At 37.2% G+C, this 24,345-nt stretch overlaps 1 long non-coding RNA gene and 1 pseudogene across 2 annotated transcripts; one reads left to right on the forward strand and one right to left on the reverse strand.

The window, feature by feature from the left end:
* The first annotated feature begins 591 nt into the window (after positions 1-591).
* On the forward strand, positions 592-6,975 carry LOC125786750 (uncharacterized). Of its 2 annotated transcripts, XR_007428802.1 has the most exons (4): positions 592-725; positions 1,024-1,163; positions 4,088-4,183; positions 6,275-6,975. It is a non-coding gene; the product is annotated as an uncharacterized LOC125786750 (long non-coding RNA). The 2 variants fall into 2 exon arrangements; XR_007428803.1 differs by lacking the exon at positions 1,024-1,163 and having other exon boundaries at positions 609-725.
* A 10,000-nt stretch (positions 6,976-16,975) lies between these two features.
* LOC125786745 (TM2 domain-containing protein 2-like) lies at positions 16,976-22,950 on the reverse strand (annotated as a pseudogene).
* Between the last annotated feature and the right edge of the window lie 1,395 nt (positions 22,951-24,345).

Raw genomic sequence — 24,345 nt, forward strand, 5'->3', positions numbered from 1 at the left:
TAACTCAAATAAAATAACAGAAACTGTACTATAGTTAACGTATGAGTATTGTATCACAATATAACTCAATTAAAAGAGCAGAAACTGTACTTTAATAAATGTATGGGTACTGTATTACAATATAACTCAATTAAAAGAGCAGAAACTGTACTATAGTTAACCTTTGAGTACTGTATCACAATATAACTCAATTAAAAGAGGAGAAACTGTACTTTAATAAACGTATGGGTACTGTATTACAATCTAACTCAATTAAAAGAGTAGAAACTGTGCTAAAGTTAACGTATGAGTGCTGTTTTACAATCTAACTCAATTATAAAAACACAAATCATGTACTGTATTGAATGTATGAGCACTATATCACAATCTAACTGAAGTAAAAAACCAGTAACTAGTATAGTACTATAGTGAAAGTATATACACTCAAAAATACTAACTCAAAAAGAAAAGAATATAGTGTGTGATGTAGAGGCATTAATATTATATTTGAACTCAAATAAAAGAGTAGAAACTGTGCTAAAGTTAACGTATGAGTACTGTGTAACCAACCTGGTTACAAGTATTTGTTATGCCTCCTCCTATCCATTAGGGGAGCTGTTAGAGGTTGTTCCTTCTTTGGTATAAAAAGGGAAGCCAGGTAGGAGGTAGCAGAGAGTTGTCCTACAGGCACATGTACTCTTTGTTTGGTAACCTCCTTTTTGGGAAACTACTGTTTCATGCTCATTGTAAGTACTATGGTTCACTATGCTTATGATATTCTATGCTATGCTATGCTATACTAATGCTAATGTTGCTAGAATGTTTAAGCTTTATGTTGGTTCTAAGCTGTTTCTACCATGTTAATCCTATGCTAATGCTATGCTAATGCTATGCTATGCTAATTCTATGCTATGCTAAGCTTTGCTAATGCTATGTTGGTCTAGAATGTGATTTCTGTTAGCTTTATTATGCTAACATGCTAATACTAGTATGCTAATGCTAGCAGCATGGTGGTTGTGGACTCATTTTTACCTTCTTGTGCAGAAGGAGGTTCTTAATTTGTTTGGACTGAGTGGCTCGGACTGAGGATTGTTTGAAGGCCTAGCTGTGCTTATCTCCAACTCAAGTTCTCCAGTCGTACCTCTCCCTCAGGTTCATTCTCCATCTGGTCTGCATCATAACTGGTGGGGGCTTCTAAGTACTTCTGTCTAAAGGATTTCCTCAAACCCAAGAACATGCTCTTATAGACTTTGTACAGTGATTTACAGAAAGGCACAAAAAAGACTTTGGGCTCTGTTGTTTGTTTGTTTGTTTGTTTGTATATGCGGTTGTTGGGGGGTGGGGGGTATTTGTTTGGTTAATTGTTTGTTTATCTCTGCAGTTTTTTTTGTTTGTTTTTTTGTTTTGTTTTTTTGGGGCTAACTATTTTATTTTCTTGCTTGTTGTTATTACTAATTTTGGCTATTATACCTCACTAAACAAAAAAGTTGCATTATATACATTCAAGGCTGTAGTGTGAGTCTGTTGGACACTTCTTAGCTACCTCTTCCCTTCATATAACACAGTAACATTTGAGCAGACCCTTATGTTATCCCCCCTTAATATTTTTGTGGCATTAATCTTATTGAGTTCTTTAGGATTACGGTTACAACTGTATTACAATATAACTCAATCAAACGAGCAGAAACTGTACTATAGTTAACGTATGGGTACTGTATCACAATATAACTCAATTAAAAGAGCAGAAACTGTACTTTAATAAACGTATGAGTACTGTATTACAATATAACTCAATTATAAAAACACAAATCATGTACTGTATTGAATGTATGAGCACTATATCACAATCTAACTGAAGTAAAAGACCAGTAACTAGTATAGTACTATAGTGAAGGTATATACACTCAAAAATACTAACTCAAAAAGAAAAGAATATAGTGTGTGATGTAGAGGCATTAAGTGCCACAGCTAATCAGCAGTACATTGGTGTTAGCCGTCATACAGACATTAGAAATAAAATATAGTGTTCAGTTTAAGGCTTTGGTTTAAGATTTCATAGAATTTCTAACCCTGATTAGATTTCCTTACAAAATATAAAGTACATTTTTATGAAGTATTTTTAAAAAAGCCTCCAGCCTGTAGTGTATGGTGCTGTAGAGGCTCAGCGGGCCGTTTTCAGAACCTCTTGGAAGCAGAATTCGAATAGCTGTGCTCCAATTTCTCATTTCTTCCTCTTATGAGGCTCCATCAGACGCTCTCTATACAGTTTACCTGCTACAGTCGGCCCCGGGGAGACGGGCGCCCGCCGCCCACGGAGACGAAGCCGTCGTCAGCTGCTGCAATATAATCGGCCCACATCAATTTAAGGCAGCGAAAACACCTCTGACAGGCTATCTCGCATACAGCAGGCGAGCCGGGGCCCGGGTGCCCAGGGGCCGCCGTTACGCTCAGACACGTGGCTTGTGAGCACATGTTGCTTTTTCGCTTCTGAACCTGTGTATACGGATTTATTCTCCGCTCTGCTTCACCGGCTGAGGGAGGCTGGAGAAGAAATTCTTGGCTTCCACAATAGCCTTCAGCCCGGCATTCGATAGCAAGCCGTGCTTTTTGTTTCACGTTTGTTGCCTTGATATTGGTCTCAGATTGTTTTTTGCTCTTGGACGTGACTGAAAAGAACAGATTCCAGACATAATATCAGGCATAACTGTGGATTTAGACATAAAGCACGAGTAGCACTGTTGAAACCTTCTCCCAGCTGAAACTCTACTAAAGAAAGCTTGAGTACTGCATCATAATCTAACTCAATCAAAAAAGTAGAAACTCTAAAATAATGGATGTATGGGTACTGTATCCTAATCTAACTCAATTAAAAAGCAGAAACCCTAAAATAAGGAAAGTATGTGTACTGCAACACAATCTAACTCAATTTAAAGCAGAAACTAAAATAATGAAAGTATTGGTACTGTATCATAATCTAACTCAATTACAGTAGTAGAAACTCTATGAAAATTAATGTATGGGTACTGTATCAAAATTTAACTCAATGAAAATAACAGAAATTCTACTATAGTTACATTAATTACTCAATAAAAAGAGTATTAACTTTATAATAATGAATGTATGTGGACTGTAACATAATCTAACTCTATTAAAAAAGTAGAACTCTAAAATAATGAAAGTATGGGTCCTGTATCACTATTTTACTCAATTACAGGTGTAGAAACTGTATGAAAATTAATGTATGGTTACTGTATCATCATCTAACTCAATTACAGGTGTAGAAACTGTATGAAAATTAATGTATGGGTACTGTATCAACTCTACTATAAAGAATTATTTGCGTTAAAAAATTATACCGCTTTACTGATTCCAAATTAATTGCATGCGTTAACGTTAAGCGATGACCACCCTGGTTTATTGTTATAAGTAAGTAATTGTTTTTATATAAATACTTTGTTGTAATTTTCTCTAATTGGTACTTTTGTGTCGTCTTGGCCGGGTCTCCCACGAAAAATAGGTTTTAATTTCAAGGGACGTTCTGGTTAAATAAAGGTTAAATACAAAATAAAAAAACATGTGTTTAGTGTAAGTTTTAAAACACGCTAAAATACACCAACCTGAGTTTATGAACCTTAAGGTAAATGCTGTTTGGACCTGCCCTGAGATAAATTTGAATTTAACCCTGAGGTTCATCAAGCGTCTTCTCATATAACAGTCCTGATCAGCCATTTGTCTCTGTCATTCATCAGCCCATGGTTATTACAGCTTCTCCACAACCAAGGAAAACAAGCAGGCTTTATGCTTTTTTATTTTTATTATTATTTTTTTTTAATCTCCAACCATCTTTTTTTATTCTCCTAAGGAATACCTCATACAGAAAAGCCTAACAGCATGGCTAATGTTGAAAGGAAGCTACTTAGCATTAAAGCCAGTTAGCGTGTTCTTGTTTGCACAATGCCCGTTAGCACAATGCAAATGAGATGATGCTGACTGGCTTTACTGCCCCCCCGTGCCGCTATCATTTGTTCTGATTTGAGGTGGCGTGTTTGGATGGCTAATTCTGTTAGTTTTTGTATCATATTTCTCTCCTTCGCTCTCGTTTTCACAGCCTGGTCCGGGAGCTGAGGGAGCGGGAGAGTGATTTCCCAGATGTGAGTTCAGGAGTGTACGTCTACGAGGTGATCCCGGGAACGGCAGCCTCCAGGTAGGAAAACAGGCCCGGACCTCCATCTCCACCTCCAACCCCACCCCCCTGCTCTCCGATTCCCATTCCCCCACAGCCAGGGGGCACACTCCATCACACCCAACCTCATTACACGATTTATGTCCAAATGTGAGCCAGGGGGCTTTTCTACCACGCCGCTCTCCGCTGAAGAACATTCCTCAGCAGGCCTCCTTTCCACCGCAATAACGAGTCACGCGCCATGGGCCAGTTTGGCAACGTGTAGGAACTGGAGGATACGTACGGTTGATCAAGGCTTGGAGGATTTTGTGACGTGACTGGAAATGGCACACTTGGACCAGATTCATAGAGTTGTTGGCAAGAGATCCAGACCGTGACTGAGGCACAACCCAAACTTCCACAATCAAAAACGCTCCACAGTGAGCATTGTCTCTATTGTCTGATTGGGTTGCCAAATATCTTGGCAACAGTAAATAGGAAGGCATGCCGATTCCCCTGGGGACAATAAATCAGAGTACCGCTCATGTCCTGAAGGCCGGAGATGGAAATCTACACTGGACTTCTCTGGTCTTTTTTTCTAGCCAAGAAACATCAGCTCAGAAACATCTCAGAGGGCCAACAGGAACGCTGCCAGCGGTGTGAGGCCTCTGCATGGACAGAAGCTCCAGTGCATACATAGTCTTGTTATAGACCTCTACAACTGTGGTCTTTTCGTAATAAGCTTGCTTAAAAAGAAATTTGTAGAGTCAGTATCCTAAGAAAATAGGAATGAGCTATTGTCTTGAATTGTGTTGAATTACTGATAATTACAGCTCGTTCAGGAAACTCCCATCAGGAAAACATGGAATTAGTTTATTACTAATTTAGCAAAACTTATCCTTATAAGTAATTTGCTCATTTTATTAATGGGAATCCTCTTCCACAAAATGAGTAGCTAGTATATTTAATATGTATATTTTTATTTTCTTAGGTTTTCTTATCGTCTTTAGTGACAAATCCAGGTTCTGCTTGGAATCTGATGATGGTTGGGTATAAAATAAAATATGGGGATCAGCCCGAGCAGTCTATGCCAACACCCCGGTTGCCAAGTATAATATGGGGATTGGCCCAAGCTGCTTATTCCAACACTCCGGTTGCTAAATATGTTATAGGGATTGGCCCAAGCTGCTTGTGCCAACCCCAGATTGCCTAGTATATCATGGAGATTGGCCTAAGCTGCTTATAGCAACACCTCGGTTGCCGAGTATAATATGGGGATAGGCCCGAACCGCTTGTGCCTGTACCTCAATCGTCGGGTATAATCTGACGATTGGACTGAGCCACTTGTGCCAACACCCCAGTTGCTGAGTATAATATTGGGATCAACCTGAGCCGCTTATGCCAACACCCCGGTTGCTTAATATAATGTAGGGATCGGCCCAAGCTGCTTGTGCCAACTCCCTGGTTGCCAAATATAATATGGAGGCTAAGCTGATTATGCCAACACTGTTTCCGAGTATAATAAGGGGATCGGCCCAGACAGCGAATATAATATCGGAATTTGCCCAAGTTACTTATGCCAACACCCTGGTTGCCACATATACCACCCTTTAGCTTCATTCCTGTATTAAAACGACAAGTTATAATGAATCTTTAACTATTTTGTATATTCTATTTTTATTGTATTCCTTTATTGTACTTTTATCTATATATCTATTAATAACAGCTCTTGGGTGTAAACTGGATCGTGAGATCACAATTTCGTTCCACCTCATGTACCACATAAGATGCGAATGATGACAAAATCTCCTTGAATCCTTGAATCCTTGAACTTATCTTGATCATTTCTGACTTCATAAGCACCTTACGGAGAAACGGTTTTCCCTACACCCCAAAAACAATTATTGCTATTATTTAAGCCATACCAAAAAATAACAATGCATATCTTCAGGGAGAATTCGTTATTTTTCTTTATTTTTCCATTTTTTATAAAAAAGTAAACTATTTAGGCTTATATTTTTTTATTCATGAAGGCATTTCAAATAACGTATCATGGTAGTAAAGAACATATTTGATTTGTCCTCAAAAAAATCTGACGTGTGTGTAAAGATCTGTTTCTGGTGTGTTCCTCAGTGCTGGCCTGATGAACCATGACGTGATCATCACCATCAACGGCCAGCTGGCCCAAACCACGGAGGACGTGAGCCATGCAGTGCAGTCCGGCGAACCCCTGTCCGTTGTGGTGCGACAGGCTAACGAAGACGTCACGCTCACAATCATCCCCGGAGAACAAGAGTGACCTGTGGCATACCTGCGGATTATACGTACTGTGTGCTGAATAACAGAGTACTGAGAATAGGGCATTGATTACAGGACAAAATCTGCAGTATATGTTTGTAAAATAAGCTGCTTTTTTTTTTTTTACATAGTTTTTGAGCTGAAGTATAGAAATTGGGGTGTTATTGGCTGATTGTTTGTGTTTAGTTACAAAAGTGTATTATCAAAAATGTATATAATTTTACATTTTTATAAGTTTCTACAAAGTTATGAAATTCCTCTTTTTATCATTTATTTTATATATTCAAACTGTAATAATTAACAACAGGGAATGTTTGGTGCTGTTTTTATTAATAGGAAATTTATATTTGAAGTTAGGAAACATGGATTTCACACTCCATATTAAGCACTTATATTATTATAATGAAAACTATTGTGAGGGCATTTAAACACTGGCAACTTGTTTGGAGTGTACATTGCTGCTCAATTCCAATCGCAGTGTTGGTTCTGTGGTGGTGTTTATAATCATGCCGCAATAAATTTGATTCTCCACGCCAGGCTGGACTGAAACAGCCTGACCAGCTGCTTCTTTAGTGCTGTTTTTTAGAACAGAACAGAACAAAATGTTTTTTTTCCCCCATAGGTTCCTTTCAAATGACTTACAGCACTAGAGGAAATCTTTTAATGGATTATTAGCCTGAATGTTGGGGGGAAAAAGCAGGGAATCTGTGCCTGACTTCATTTAAGTGCAGGTGTGTCGCACAGCTGAATGAGCGTAACAGGTTTTATACTGTTTAATGGGAGCCCAGATAGCAAAAATCACTCAGGCCATTTCCGTGCCTAAATACCACATGCCGAATCCCGATGCTCAGCTCACATCTGAGTATAATGCAACGATCAGCTCAAGCTGCATGTCTCAACACCCCGGCTGCCGAGTATAATATGGGAATTGGCTGGAGGCAGTCATGGCAACCCCTCGGCTGCCGAGTATAAAAAGGGAATCAGCCTATACCGCCTGATTCAGCACCCCGGATGCTGAGTATAATATGGGAATCAGCCCAAACAGCTTGTGCCAGCTTTTGACCAGTTGCAAACTGTAATATGGGAATCAGCTCAAGCCAATCATGGGAACATCCCGGCTGCCACACTGTAAAAAAAATTAGTTCTCTTATGTTCTGTGAAAATAAAAATAAATGTTGGCACAACATGAAATATAAAAATAGTTACCCCAAAATAAAAAAAATAGGCTGTGCCATCAGCTGCAGAATTTTTACCATTCAACATACAATTTTAAATTCAGTGAATGAACATTACTGTTCTCAGTCAACATGTCAAGTCCAAAGCAAAAAAATAAGTTGAGTGAACGACAGTGAAACTACTGCACATGCGCACAACAGGGAAGTATTTCTGGCGCGTTCTAGACCAAAATGAAAACGAAGACCCAGACCCAGACCCACGGCTTGTTTGGAGTACTTCAGAGTGCATTGAGAGACGTTCAGGTGAGTTTTACTCATAGACTGTCTCTGGTTTTACTGGCCGAACACAATTAACTTAGTATTGTTTGTTGAGTTCGAGCTTTAAATTAGGTTTTACTCAAACATTTTCAAACGCAACTCCAAGCTAGGTAGCGCTAACTGGCCAGCCACTCATGATACTGTTTGAAATAGTGCACCATTCGTTACTTTTTGCAGTAGTGCTAGCTAGCAGTTCCCCTATGATAGCTACTTTTTGGACGAGTGCTTGCAGGTCAGCCACCCTTGCAGCAGCTAGCTAGGTTAGCTAACTCACTAACCTAAGCTAGGTTAGCACTTTACAGACTAGTGCTGGCTAGCCAGCCCCTTTGTTTGCTAACGCTACTTTTCGGACTAGTGGAAGCTAGTCAGCCCCCTCTGATTGTTTAACCTAACTTTTTAGACTGAGTTTAATGTCGTGGTTTAATAAATTGATTTGCGTAAACTGTGTGTTACGAATTTGACTTAACTAACACCACCTGGGCAAACTGTAGTTTATGGTAGGTTAGCTTAGCTGGATCGTTCTGCGTTTAAATTAACGTTTGCGAAAACCCAGTTCGTTTCTAAATAAATAAATAGCTAGTTAGCTTGCTACTGGGGTTATAGTTGGAAGCATTTTTCAGATGTATGCCATTAAAGTGTGGCGCTCCGTACACAGACATACAAGGTGTAATTTTATTTCTCGTTAATGTTCTCACGGCTAGATAAAGTCTGTCGTATATAGTTTGTGCATATTAATATTAGATACTGGGATAACCTCTTAACACGCCCTGGCCCGCCGGCGGGCCAGAAAAATATGATATTTAATATCTGGCTATGTTTATGAATAGTTATAGGTTCAATATAGACACCCAATATACCATTTTAAAGCTTAGAATCTCTGCTTTTCAGTTATTTAGCCTGTTTAGCTGTATCTCCTTTCAGAAATATGCCTTGGTTATGAAAATATGAAATAATAATTTTCATATTTCCGTTTATCGTACGTCCATATTTGATCGAATGCGGACATGTTATACACCATTCGAACCGTCTGCCCCTCCGGATTCCGAAACTGTTCTCCGTTTTACTGTAGGATGTACGGTTTTGCTCTGTAGTTACCTAAAGTCACTCCTCCCCCCCCCCCCCCAACACCCACCAGCGCGTCCCCCACACTCTTACCTTCAAAAGGAGTCCAGACTCAAGAAAATCCATCAATCCAGTCTCCTATAATCCACAGTTATATCCACCCCGCGCGAGGAATAATGTGAGACAGAATCTAAAGTTTAATTCCTAATTAAAAGCATTTTATTCGATGCTGCGCCGATTCTGGCCCACAGCCAGACAGGGCGGAGCCCACTGGACATGACGGTATGCAAATGAGGTCTGTCAGCCAATCAGGTGGCGAGCTCGGCCAGCTGAAAGGCTAAGGAAGAGAGATGCTTGGCCACAGATCCTGAGTCTAATAGACTTTCCACTCAGCAGAACAACCGCTCCTAAAGAGACACTGCGGATTTCTGTTTGTATATGAGTAGACCACACAAAAACCCAGAGTTTACTGCAAAATGAGTTATAAAAGTGGTAGTTTTTATTCTTATAAAGTTTCCAGTCCTTTGGAGAAAGAAAAGACCATTACTGGTTCAAATCACTATAACTTCTAACCAGTAATAGGTAGCAGTTTAAAATTTTATATGATGATTGTAAACACATTATAGCAAAATGTAGAGCTGCCAAAACCCTTGTTCCATGTAAATAGTTTATTTTATGTGTCTGAAAATAAAAAAATAATAGAAAATCTGAAAAGCGTCTAAAATTTTTTCCTGGTTTTTACCATATTTTGGCCATTACATGTTCAATTGAATAATTAAAGTGTCTTAAATGAATTGTCTAAAGGCTTCTAAGTAATATTAATTCATAGAATTGACTCTAAATAATTTAATATTGGAGTGATAAGCCTTCAAATGTGAGTATGTAATTTCAGGCGGAAAATGGTAAAAATAGGCTTGGAGCTTAAGAGGATAAATAGCAAAGCTTAACGTTTACCCTTGGCATTACATGTGCAAAATGAGTTAATAGAATTAGTACATTATTTCAGTCTTTATGTGAAATATGACGAAATTTGACTGATGGCTGTTTAAATGGTTATTATTGTGTTTTCGTTCACAAGGTGGAAATGCAGTGCCGTTACTGCAAGTTCTCCGCACAGCATCAAGACAATTTGGACAGTCACACCAGAGGCTTGCTGAAAATGTACAGAGCCAAAGCAAATCAGGGAAAAGGTCGAGAAATGGAAGCACTTTTGGAGAATCTGGATTGTCAGGTAGCTTAGCAAATTTAAAGCATGGATTCTTTTTTTTTCTTTTTTTTATTATTGCATAATCTGGGGAATTTTATGCAATTAATTTAGGTCAACATCTTAAGCTGCCAGTATTAACCACCTCTCCACTGTTTTCTTTTTTTTTTATTTTGAGACAGACCACCAACTTGACAGCACATAGAAGATGTACTGTTCTCCGAGGTCTTCCGTTATACATGAGGGAGGAGCCTTCCATTTCGAAAACCTTACTGGTAATTTTTCTTCTTTGCTACTACTAAAATAAAAAAGGTTACAGATGTTATATAAATAAATAAATAAATCTGTAACTATATATGCGATTTAGGATATAGCTAGACTCCTCTGTATTTAGGTCTGTTGCAATAATTGCACTGTCAACGTATTGAACAACAAATTAACATGACCATGATAGTTTTTGCTGCCCTTAATGTTGCAAGTCTTGTTTACTTGTGTATATTACAGTAGCGACATTGTCATTTGTGCTGTTCTGGTCTCTCCTCTGCTCTGTGTCTGTGCTGAGAACGAGTCTCCTCCACACACACACACAGAGTATTTCACACAGTTTAACTAAGCGACACATCTGCAGTTAGTCAAGATTTCTTAGACACAAGTTTGACTACAATATTATTGTGTTTCATAGGATACAGAGGCATTGGAGGACCACACGAAGAGTGTGAAGATTGGAATTTTTGAAGTGGTGAAGGGGAGTGCTGAGCCATCGCGATCACATACAAGTGTGGTCAATGTTGCAGTCGTCCTTGAAGAGGAGGTAGTAATGGCTAACTTGCCTGACTACACTAATGCCTTCATTCTTCTCTTTGGTCTTTTGTATGCACTGAACATATAATATACAAAAGACTTAAAATACACTTTTGAAGTGGTCCAAAAAGTGTTCCTCCACCTTGGAAATGAGTGCACAGCCAGAGTGCAGTCTCTCAAGAACAAGTTATCGCACATTTAATCAATACATGCATACGTGTTTTTTTGTTTGCTTGTTTTGTTTTTTAATGGTGGTGATGCGACACACAGCCGCAGTGCTTTTATTTTATGTTGTTCATGTGCACCTCTGCTTGTTTTGCTACTCATTTAAAGGGACACTATGTAGGGTTTTCTTGATTATTCATACTTTTTAAAGAAGTAAATTTACAACTTCAAAATGACTGTTCCACTCCATTGAGGTGTAATACACATAATAATATTCCTCTCATGTCTGATCTGGGCTCCACTGTGTTGAAACAAGGCTATGTAAGTTGTGAGAGCCCCACCAATGCTCACATAGCCTTGTATCAACACAGTGGAGCCCAGATCAGCATGAGAGTGATTTTTTTCCTGCGTATTACACCTTAATGGAGTGGAACAGTGACTCTGAAAAAAAAAAAAGAATAATTAAAAAAGAAAATTGTACATAGTGTCCCTTTAAGAGTACCTGTTTTGAATCTAGGCTGAGATGTCTGATGGCTGCACAAGTTATTGCAAATGTAATCAGTATATGCCTACATGTGTGGCATATATATATATATTTTTTAAATAGTGGTGATGCGACACAGCCACAGTGCTTTTATTTTATGTTGTTCATGTGCACCTCTGCGTGTTTTGCTACTCATTTAAGAGTACACATTTAAAATATAGGCAGAGATGGCAGATTTTTCCCTCTGAAAGGGACACTATGTAGGCTTTTCTTGAATTATTCACATTTTTAAGAAGTAAAGTCACAAATGTGTATATTTAAAGTGAGAGCATTGTTTTGTTTTTGGAAAGTTTTGCTACCTATACTACACAGTTGAAATAATGCTGCTATAAAGAAACTATTCAGTAGTAAAGTAGATTTATTTTATAACTGTTAAGTGTTAAAATCTGATTTCATATTTTTGGAAGAAATATGTGCAAATAAAAATGCATTTGTTAAAAAAAAATCGGGGTTTCTTTAATTTTCTGTATATTTTATATTTACTTGATACAATATAAAATTGTTAATTTGGTCAACTTTGATAATGATTATTAATTAGCTGAACTAAACACATGTAGCTGACGCAATGCAAAATATTTAGTTGGACCCACTAGATGTGTTTGGTTTACATATAGTATTTCATTGATTCAAATTATTTTCTTTAATTGGGCCAACATTCTAGGGTTGTCAGCAGAACTTAAAATATGCATCTCGTAGAACTTAAATTAGACCAACTAAAAAAAATAGGTGCAACGGGTCACTTAAAACTTTTAAGTTGGTGAGAGTTAAATTTTTTTACAGTGCAAGTATAATATAGGGAGCATCTCAAGCCGCTTGCGCCAACACCCCGGGTGTCAAGTAGAAAACGAGAATCAGCCCAAACTTCCTGAGCCAGCACCCCGGTTGCCAAGTATAATATGGGAATTGGCTGGAGGCAGTCATGGCAACCCCTCGGCTGCCAATTACAATAAGGGAAGCATCCCGAACTGCATAATCCAGCACCCCGGTTGCTGAGTGTAATATATGAATCAGCCCAAGCCACTCATGGCAACCCCCGGCTGCCAAGTATAATATGGGAAGCATCCCAATCCACTCGCACCAACACCCTGGTTGACAAATAGAAAACGAGAATCAGCCCGAAATGCATGATCCAGCACCCCGGCTGCAGAGTATAATATGGGAAGCATCTTAAGCTGCTTGCACAAACACCCTGGTTATCAAATATAAAATGGGAATCAGCCTCTTTACTGTCCAATGAAAACGTCTTTCCATTAGTTTGCTAAATAATTTGAACACACAAACTGTTACTTACACCAAGCAAAAATGTCTTGATTTATGGACTAATAGAAATTCTTATATGAAATGAACTCTTTTTTTATATTGGTATTTTTTTTATATTTTTTATATTTTATATATTTTTTATAATGCATGGCCATGACTTATTAACCCTTCCAGACCTAAACTATTTGATTATCTACATTGATGAAAAAATGGAGTTCTGTCAGTTATTTACGAGAGCGTTTTAGGGCCACCCTTAAAAAAAAATTAAAACAGTTTACGTCGAGAATAAAGTTGTAATAGTACGAAAATAAAGTTGTAGTATTTTGAGGGAAATGTAGTTCTAACTGCTTGTGCTTACATTGAAAGTTAAGGTTTTACACAGTGGTTACACGGTTTAATCAAACATTAGCAGTAAACTCTTTTTTATTAATTCATTTAATTTTTAAAGAGGTTATGGTGGTTAAGATGTGAACTTGTTTTACGTTTAAAATTTGGAAATTTGGTGGTGTTCCCTCTTTATGTTAAGCTGCTGTAGCAGTTAAAGCCTTTTACAACATTTTGTCGCTGTGTGATCTAAAACACAAGTGTTTTTTGGCAGCATTTTCTGTACAGTCAGCATTCTGGCAACCAATTCTAATCTTGGCGTTTTATCAAACATCCTGCTGGGAGGACACAGATTACATTACATTATATGCAGAGAAAAAAGAGAGAAAGCGAGCGAGTGGAATAGATTGCATAGCTGAGACTAGAGATACTGACCTCTGAATAGAAAAGAGAAATGATGTTACAAGAGTGAAGCATTAAAATGGATTAAAGAGTGAAGCTTCATTGACAAAATGTCCAGATAATCATGGAGAAAAGTTTTCTAAATGCTTTTTTAAAAACTCATCTTCAAAGAGAGAGCTGTGAAGTGTGGGAGCGCAGTGCTATTCAGAATGAAGATAAACGTTACCAAGAACAATAAATTATTATACATTTAGATCCATATGGATATGGAGCCCCTAAGGTGACATCATGTTAAACAAATAACGCGTGGCCACGACTTATTATCCCTTTCAGACCTAAACTATTTGATTATCTACAGTGATGAAAAAATGGAATTCTGTCTGTTATTTACGACAGCATATTAGGGCCACCCTTAAAAAAAAATTAAAACAGTTTACGTCGATAAAGTCGTAATATTACGAAAATATTATATTTGGCAAACGGGGTGTTGGCACAAATGGCTCAGGCCGATCACTATATTATATTTGGCAACCGGGGTGCTGGAACAAATGGCTCAGGCCGGTCCCTTTATTATATTTGGCAACCGGGGTGTTGGCACAAATGGCTCAGGCCAGTCCCTATATTATATTTGGCAACTGGGGTGTTGGCACAAATGGCTCAGGCTGATCCCTATATTATATTTGGCAACCGGGGTGCTGGCACAAATGGTTCAGGCCAATCCCTATATTATATTTGGCAACCGGGGTGTTGGCACAAATGGCTCAGGCTGATCTCTATATTATATTTGGCAACAGGGGTGCAGGCACAAATGGTTCAGGCTGATCTCTATATTATATTTGGCAACCGGGGAGCTGGCACAAATGGTTCAGGCCAATCCCTATATTATATTTGGCAACCAGATTGCTGGAACAAATGGCTCAGGCCGATCACTATATTATATTTGGCAACCGGGGTGCTGACACAAATGGCTCAGGCCGATTCCTATATTATATTTGGCAACCGGGGTGCTGGCACAATGGCTCAGGCTGATCTCTATATTATATTTGGCAACAGGGGTGCAGGCACAAATGGCTCAGGCCGATCCCTATATTATATTCCGCAACCGAGGTGTTCAACGCAAGAGAGAACTAGGGCCTGACTGATTTGAGCACTATGTGGGTGACGATGATAATAATGAGGGACCTATAAATTCTGATTAACATTAATATGGGCTAATATAACTTTAGAATTATATTTTAGACACTAAATGTATTCATAAATGTATACATTTTATATACTTATTCTAAGTGACATAATGTAATATTAATAAATTAAAAGTGTTAGGAATGTACACCTTTAGATAATCAATAATATTGACTGATATAATTTTAGTTTCCCATATTTATGAGGGACACAAAGACTTTAGATGGAAATTGAAATATTGGTCAATATAATTATTTTTTTATATCTTATTTGTTGATTTCAAAATGTAGATAGTTTAATCCTTTTCAATTGTATCCTCTTTGTTTTTAGATTTTTTTTATATATACAAATTTTTGATTGATACAAAGGTGGAACAGGAGAGTTTTTATGCTTGTTAGGAAGACAATTGCCATAAAACATTGAAATTACAAACTAAACTATGGTAATATAGGGGTTATAGTATATATATTTTTTTTGTATTTTAAGTATTTTACTTTAATTTATGTGTTTCTTTTGTGGCTTGTGCCAGAGCCATGTTGCTAGTGATTCTCATAACCCTCAGTTTGGAGTGTTACTCTGAGAAATCTCAGTTTGAAGGGTCATTTAGCCCTAAAACGTCCTCTAAGACTAACAAGAATCAAGACACTCGACCCCCAGACGTGCACACTCGAAACCTTACTTGAGAGGAGTAAAGCTTAGTGGTAAAACGGGATTGGGCCAGTAAGTGCATAAACAAATTTTAAGGGTTTGTTAAATTTTTTAGTTTGTATTTTGTTGTTTTGTGAACACGCTGAACACAAACAGTGAATTATGTCTTTTATTTACAGCAGGAAAATCATCTTTACACCGAACTTAAAAAAAAGCCAAAATATTTTACACGTTTGTTTAAACGGATGCTGCACATGCAAAAAGGTCTTAACTAAACATTAAGCAGATTTACAAATAGTCACATTAAAGCCCAACAGAACCAACATTTAATGAACACCATCAAACACTGAACAGAACTGTGTAAAGAGTATAGTTCACTGTGAAAGAGAGAGAGAGAGCAGTTAAATAAATTATAGTAGCAGGTTCTGTTTAGACTCCGTTTGTGACAGTAAAGGAAACTGGAGTCCAACTGATATGAGCATTTAGTGGGTTATGATGATGATGATAATGAGGCATCAATAAATTCTAATGTTAATATGGGCCAATATAATAATTTTAGATTAATATTAAATTTAGGTATCTCAAAATATTTTAGATAATACATTTATATTTTCCATTTTAGATACTAATAATAATTATAATAATTTAAGATTTATATCTATTTTAGGGAAGTAACATTTAGATAACCAATAATACTGACCGATTTAATTTGATACATATGTTTTGAACATAAAGGATAAAGGATAAAGACTCTAAATGGATTTGGGAAATATTGGTCAATATAATTTCTGACTTATTTCTTATTTAGCGATTTTTAAATTTAGATTTTTTATCCTTTGGGATTTAATTTATAATTTTTTTGACTAATTTTAATTTATTTCATTTATATAATTTAAATATCAAACAATATTAAATTATGAAATGTTAGTTTTCTATCCATTTAGGAACCCATACAATTAGATAAAATACATTTATTTATTTATTTATTAGGGTTTTTTTAAGAATAGAAAGAATAGTCTGTTTTAGGCACCTTAACTTTAATATGAAGTTATACTTATTTACTGTTAAATGTCTATATTTTATGTACCTGAAATTTGCTGAATTCTCATTTACAATTTTTTACAATTTCTCATTTATATATATATTTTTAAGGCCTAAAGCATTGGCAAGCAATAATATAAACTCACTAATGTTAACTAATGTTAACTTCATATCTATTACATGGTCCTAAAAAAATTTTAGATAAGCAATAATATCAACTCATATAAATGTTAGTTTTATATGTTTCCAGGAACTAAAAATCTAGAAAAACCAATAACATTATTTTTTTTAAACAATTTTAGGGACACAAAAATTAAAAATCATTTTATGTAATTTAAGTTTTATATCTATTTTAGGCCCGAAAATTCTGATGACCAATAAAAATCAGCTAGTGATAAATTAAGATAATTTCAGATATTTCACATATTTATATTTGCAGATATGCTTGCAGGTTTGTTTTCTAATAGCCAGTATTAAATAATTCTCTAATTCTTTGCTTGGTGTTCATTCATTTATTTATCCTCTTTATGAAGAGTTTTGCTTTGTGTTATAACATATTTAAATTATATTTTAATAATTATTTATTTTCATGTCCTATCAGTAAATAATAAATCTTATATTGCGATCCCCAGTGGTGCATCTATTTAAGGTCATTTCAGATTCAATCTTAAAGAAAAAAAAATCACAAACAAGCTTATATTTCACCATGTTTCACCAAAACCCACAAACCAGCTCCATATTAGTCGGGCCCTAAAGGAAACACTTATACAATAAAGCGTTTATACAAAACATTGCTAAATGAATACTCAGCTCCACCCATTAACTCAGCGCTGAAACAGAAGCATGTGATGCTCTCTCTCAGACATTAGAAGGTCTCAATAGAAGGTGCACCAGTTGCTGCCGTCGCTGGGCGTCAGTCCTCCGGTGATGAGGAGGATGAGATCCACGAACCACCAGATGCCCAGGCCACCCAGAGTGAGGAGCTTCCCCACGGCCGTGCCCGTGTGACCCAGACAGAACCGGTCCACTCCGAAACAGCCCAGGAAGAAGGAGTACAGCAGCGTGGTGATGAAGTAGTGACCCGTGTACCTGCAGAAACATCAGAAACAAGGAGATAATGATCCGTCAATCACTGTGCATCACAGCTGCACAATATATCTAGTTAAATATCGCAATTTCTGTATTTACAGTCTTGGGAGCAAATTCCTACATAGTGAATAGTGATGAATAGTGAAGTGATCCAGGCTATGAAGGAACACATAAGGAATCATGTAGTAACTTGAAAGTGTTAAACAAACCAAAAAAAAAATAATACTCTGTGAAACATTTATTTTTTTCACTTTATTTAGTTGTTAGCTTGCGTTTTCTGAGGCTGGTAACTCTGATAAACTTATCCTGTACAACAGAGGGAACTCTGGCTCTTCCTTTCCTGCGGCGGTCCTGATGAGAGCCAGTTTCATAATAATGTTTTAATGGTCCTTGCTACTAGCTCAAATATTCACTATTCACTGTATACCTGTAACTCTACCTCTTCACTACTTTACTTTAACTGATGCTCTCAAACTAAACATTAAGAGACAAGAAATTTGAGTAATTAACTCTTGATGAGTTTAGATGTTAACTGAAAGCTGAACATTCCAGGTGACTCTACCTCATAAAGCTGACTAAGAAAATCTGACGTGCAAAACTGATCATCTAAAATATAAAACATCTTCTGCTTTAATACTGTTAACCCTGTTTCGTAGTTTAGTAATCTACAATGCAGACAATATTTAATTAAAAATAATGGAAAAACACTGAATTTAGGGGGTATTCAGACTTTTGACTGGTACTGTAACTACTTTCTTATTCTTTTTCTCCCTCTTTCTTTCTTTCTTTCTTTCTCTCTCTCCCTCTCTTTCTGTGGCCCTTTTTGTCTCCCTTTTTCTCTCTCTTTCTTTTCTGTCTCGCTCTCTCTTTTTCTTTCTTTTTCTGTCCATCATTTCACCTTCTTTCTCTCTTTCTCATTCTTTTCTCTCTTTTTCGCTCCCTTTCTATCTCTCTCTTTTTCTTTCTTTCTCTCTGTCACTTCTCACCTTCTTTCTCTCTTTCTCGTTCTTTTTCTCTCTCTTTTTCGCTCCCTTTCTTTCTCGCTCTCTTTTTCTCGTCTTCTTTTTTTTCTCTCCCTCTTTCTTTTTGTCTCTCTCTCTTTTTCTTTCTTTCTCTCTGTCTCTGTCTATCTTTTTACCTTCTTTCTTTCTCTTTCTAATAATTTTTTCTCTCTCTCTCTCGTCTACCTAATTTAGATGTTTTTAGCTGATCTGTATTTGGGTTGATCTGTGATGCGGTTGCCATGTTTACCAGCTCAACTACTACAGTACCACACTGCCCTCCAGTGGTACAGAATGATGTAAAACACAGTGAAAGCAGCATCGCATGAGGATGCCGCTGCGATGCTACAGTGATGCTCCTATTGTGATCAATTTTTACTGATTAATGGTGTCTGAAAGTCTTCTCCAATAACAGATGGGCTGTTATAGACTGTCATTGTAAACCTACAAAGTGCACAGTACACTGCAGGTGTTTCCAATAAAATGGCCAGTGAGAATGAGTATTTCATGTAGAGGTTATTGTACTATACCCAGGGTTTATGGTATACACCCCTACACTGTAAACCTGGATATGTTGAGATACATTGACTTTAATTTCAAGTAGATTCAAATAGACTTTTAATTGGACTAAAGACCATTAAACAGCTACAGCACATTCAGAATTAGGGGTGTTTTTAAAAAAAATGATTTTTCTATTCAAATAGATCTTCATTTGAATGATCCCATATCGATTCAAATAAACTCAAGATCGATCCTTAGAATTAGCCCATTTTCCCCGTTTAAATACATACAAAACAGTTTTAACGTCCCGTGTTTCATCTTGTGAAATCATTCTTTTTTCCAGCTCCACCCTCTGGCTGGGGTGATCAGTTAAGCTGGAACACGAGTGAGCCCACAAGTCGGCACTGCAGGGGAGTTTCTGTACAAATGTTTTAATATTTAATATTTTAAATGAAGTTTTCCTAAACTAATTGATTTTGAACCGAATCGGGACCTAGTGAATCAAAATCGAATAGAACTGGGAAATCAGCAGTGATACCCACCCCTATTCAGAACGCTGCAGCCAGAGTTTTAACCAAAGATATTTACAATTTTTCAAACTAATAGTGGGTTTACAGTGTAGTCTATTTAAGATACTGTATAGTTACCTTTAAAGTACACAACCCATATAAACCTAATACAGTAAATACTGTAAATTACTTTCCTAAAGCCCAAAAGATCCAAAGACCCAAAGACTGTAAGATCTCCATTTAGCTTACTTGATGCATGGTTCATTCCCGCGGAGAAACTCTCGATCTCCAGCACATTCAATGCCGTCTAAAGCTGTGCACAACACCTGCGTGTGGTTCACATCCTTATACACCTGACCCTGATTTCCAATCTGAAAAGAAGAAAAAAAATAGAATAAAGAGAAAGTTCATTTCCAGTAAAAGATAAATGGAGACTTTCCTACACTGACCTGACACATCTTAATAAGTAAAAGCGTAGCAGTAGCTACTTTTCCTCAGAAGCTGAAGAGACATGTTTAAATTTAGGAACCAGATATTAAACAACCAAATGTAATTCAGACAAAAATGACATATAAGCAGAAATGTAAATTTGGGTGCATCCCTATTCCCTATTCAACAAAGGTTACGCTGTAGGTAGAAGTATAGATACTAGTGTTTAAAATGCTTCTGTAGAAGTTGAAGTATCAACTCAAACTTTTCGCTCTTTAAATGGAAAAAAGTGTAAAAGTACTGGTTACAAAACTACTTAAAGTATAAAAGTAAATATTATGTAAGGGGAAAAAATAAAGTCATTAAGAACAAAAGCTTAGGCCACACCCACAGAGTCCTATAGTGCACCCCCCCCCCCCCCCTCTCCCAAAACACATTTTCTAAAAGCCATAATGACTATAATGTTCAAATATTAAAATGACGTGTGCAGGTGTGATGGATCACAGTATAAACCAATAAGAAGTCAGAATGGTATATGTTTTTACTTCTCTACATCCAATCACAATCAGATTCACTCTGGATGAAGGAGAGATTTATCTGAATAGGGGTTTTATTGAACGATGAGAAGCCAGAATGAAAACGAGCTGAAATGAAATAGGAGTAACGAGGCTGTTTTTAAAATGTAAGAATAAACAATTGAAAAATAAACAATTACTCCATTAAAGTAAGTATAGATAACCAACATTTCTACTTAAGTAAGTAATGAAGATTTTGTACCTCATTACCTGACATCTCTGCTATTTATGACGTATAGAGTATTCCTCAGTTAGCGCATTCCTCCTGTATACTCACCTTCAGGCAGCCACGTCCCATCTCACTATGGGCTGTTGCGTTTCCTTTGTGGTGCTCAGGCTCTTCGCAGTATACGAACTCCTCAGGTCTGGAGACGAAAGGACAGCAAATATTAGAGGTGGGCAATATGTGTTTTTTTTTTAAATAAATTTATCCCATTTATATCGACAATCGACTTTTTGAGGTATAAAAAGGATATAATCATAATAATAATAATAATACATACATAGCACTTTTATAAAACATAAAGACAACAAATAACATTAAGGACTAACATATAAGGCAAGAAAACATTAGGCTTGGTAAAAGGCTTGATTTAGGGTGTCTTAGTGTGTCTTTGCTATCGTAATGACAGGAAAAGTACACATTGCGCAGCTTGAAACGTGCAAAAGGCATGTACTAATTCTCTTAATTAATCATGGATGTATTTTGGGCCTAACGTGAAATAAATCACTTGCGATTCCCTTTAAGAGCCATGTGCGCTATTTTAATGGTGCAGTGCTTCTCACGTATGTCTATTTGGGTCCTTGTTGTATTGTACATATAGTGTCTCCCATTCTTTTACATTATATATCTTATTTTCACCCCCCCACATCACTATTGCACTATTGTCTTCTCTCTCTCCGTATGTCTATTTGTGTCCTTGTTGTATTGTACATATGGTGTCTCTCATTCTTTTATATTATATATCTTATTTTCTGTACTTGCTGTAATTTTTGGGAAGGAGAGTAACATAATTTCAATTCTCTGTATGTCCTGTACATATGCAGTATTAACAATAAAACTACTTGACTTGACTTCTGCGCTTCTCAGCAGAGGAAACTGACCTGCTTGTTCATTCTGTTTATTGTTTTTTTTTTATTATAATTTTATTTCTAATTTTTCGCTTTTACTCCCCAATTTACACAGCCAATTACCCAACCCACTCACTAGGACTCCCCCTATCACTAGTAATGCCCCAACACACCAGGAGGGCGAAGACTAAGACATGCTTCCTCCGATACATGTGAAGCCAGCCACCGCTTCTTTTCGAACTGCTGCTGATGTATCATTGCCGAGCAGCATCACAGCGCTAACGCTCGGAGGAAAGTACAGCGACTCAGTTCTGATACATCAGCTCACAGATGCCCTGTGCTGCAGACATCACCCTAGGGGTGATGTGGGGGAGAGCGCCATCTACCCACCCGGAGGGAGCAGGGCCAATTGTGCTCCCTCTGAGCGCCGGCAGCTTGATGGTAAAGCTGCATGAGCGGGGGTTAGAACCTGCGACCTCCGGCTCATAGTGGCAGCACTTTAGACCGCTGGAACACTCGGCACCCACATTCTGTTTATTGTTGATGTAAAAATTTTAATAGGGTTTTATGAGGGTTTGTGCACTGCTGCCTAACTGTTGACGTCTGTCTCGGTTGTATTCAGTCAGTGGAGCACCTGTGTTTTCCGTTGCCAAGATAGCAATACACCAGAAATTCACCCTGCCAGAAACATACCTCACTTCCAGTCCACCACACCTTGTCAGTGTAGATATATTCGGGTTGGTGTAAGACAGGGCCCTATAACGCTACAGGTTAGGGGGGTGTACTCACAGATATCTGCAGAGGACCACCGGAGAGGGGGGGGGCTGTACTCAAACAGATCCGTGTGGTTGGAGGGCTCTGTGGGGGAGGTAAGGTCCTCCGTGGGGGTTCCCTCCGGAGCTGCGGGAGTGGTTGCTGCGGTGGTTGTGGTGGTTGAGGTGGTAGTAGAGGTGGTGGAGGGGGTGGCAGAAGGGGTGGTAGAGGGAGTAGAGGCTCGGTCTCCTGGGGTTTGGGTGGAGGAGGAAGTGGAGTTGTGGGAGTGGGTGCCCCCCAGGCTCTGCAGCAGCAGCGCGGTGATCAGCAGTAAACACTGGCCGCACAGCAGCACCCAGCTCACACACACAGGCCGCATCCCGACCTCTCCCCGCGGGAAAACCCGGTTATAACTCCACACAGCGCGCTCCTGCCGCCTCAGCGACCCGGGGAAAAAGTGTCACTCTACCAGTAAGGCTCTACTAAATTCAGTGTAATTAAATTATACAAGAAATAGCAGCAAACTACCAGCGCTTTTAAGGAAAAAATAATAAACTGTAAAAACAACACTAAAAATACTAATAAATTTCTCCAGGAGGGGGCGGTCGTTTACCACCACATTTACACTGAAAAATTCCCTTAAACAAAGACTCTGAGAGTGTCCTTATTCTGTATAAAAATAAACAAACTTAACATTAACTTAAAATTGTTTCACGTAAAGTTAATCGAACCTATATAATAAAATGAATAACTTAATAAAAGTGATTACATACAACTGTTTTCACCTCTTTTCTCTTTACAATTAAACACATTAAATTAAACAGTTAAAACAATTAATTATTTCTCATTTTATTTCTAATTTTTCCCTTTTACTCCCCAATTTACACGGCCAATTACCCAATTATTCATATATAAATAAATAAATAAATAAATAAAACGACTTCTACACAATTAAAAAGGAAAATAATTAATTAAATGTTCAATTTAATGTGATAATGTGACAAAAATGTGACGAAAACACTTTTAACGTTATTTATTTTAATAAATAAGCGTGATGGATTTTTAACTGAAACTAATTTACGTATTTTATTTTTATTTTGTTTTATTTTATTTATTTTATACATGATACGGACACGCTATAAAGTGTTTGTTTTAGGGCATTTGTCGGTGTAAATGTAATAGGAAATAAGTAATAATTGTTTAAAGGTGTCATTGAATATAGAAAATAGTTGTATGTCATCACTTTTATTAAGTTATTTATTTGAATGTATAGGTTTGATTGATTTTTAACTAAAACAATTTATTTATTTTATTTATTTTTTTTATACAGGATACGAACACTGGGTAAGTTACAACATAACACTCCTTTATCGCCACCAACTTCTTCTGTTCTGTGATTGGCTAATCGTTTTGTACTCAGCACGCTTATTGGCCAGTGCAGACTAACTAAGTAACTAACTAAGTAACTAACTAAATAAATTTAAAAAAGTATTTATTTTTATTTCATTTATTTTAAATAAATGAAATAAATAAATAAAAAATGTGCTTTCATGCTGAAATACTCAGTATTGTGCTCTTTAATAGAAATTAACGGGGCTAAATAACATTTAAGGGGAGGTAGAGTCCCCTAAAACAGGTCTACTGACACCCGTATCAAATAGATACAGCAAACTGATTCAAGAGTTGACTCCGTTAAGCACAGTGGCATGCTTAACCTGTCATGAATCAATGGGGAGGAATATTCTCTTGCAGTTTCAGTTTCCCTGCTCTTTTTTAAGCTGCATAAGACACTAAAAAAAGTGTTTTCTGAAAAAATCTAAATTATACATTATAATCTTAAATTACACTCTTG

Source organism: Astyanax mexicanus, chromosome 22 (genome assembly GCF_023375975.1).
Source record: "Astyanax mexicanus isolate ESR-SI-001 chromosome 22, AstMex3_surface, whole genome shotgun sequence".
NCBI classification, from domain to species: domain Eukaryota; kingdom Metazoa; phylum Chordata; class Actinopteri; order Characiformes; family Acestrorhamphidae; genus Astyanax; species Astyanax mexicanus.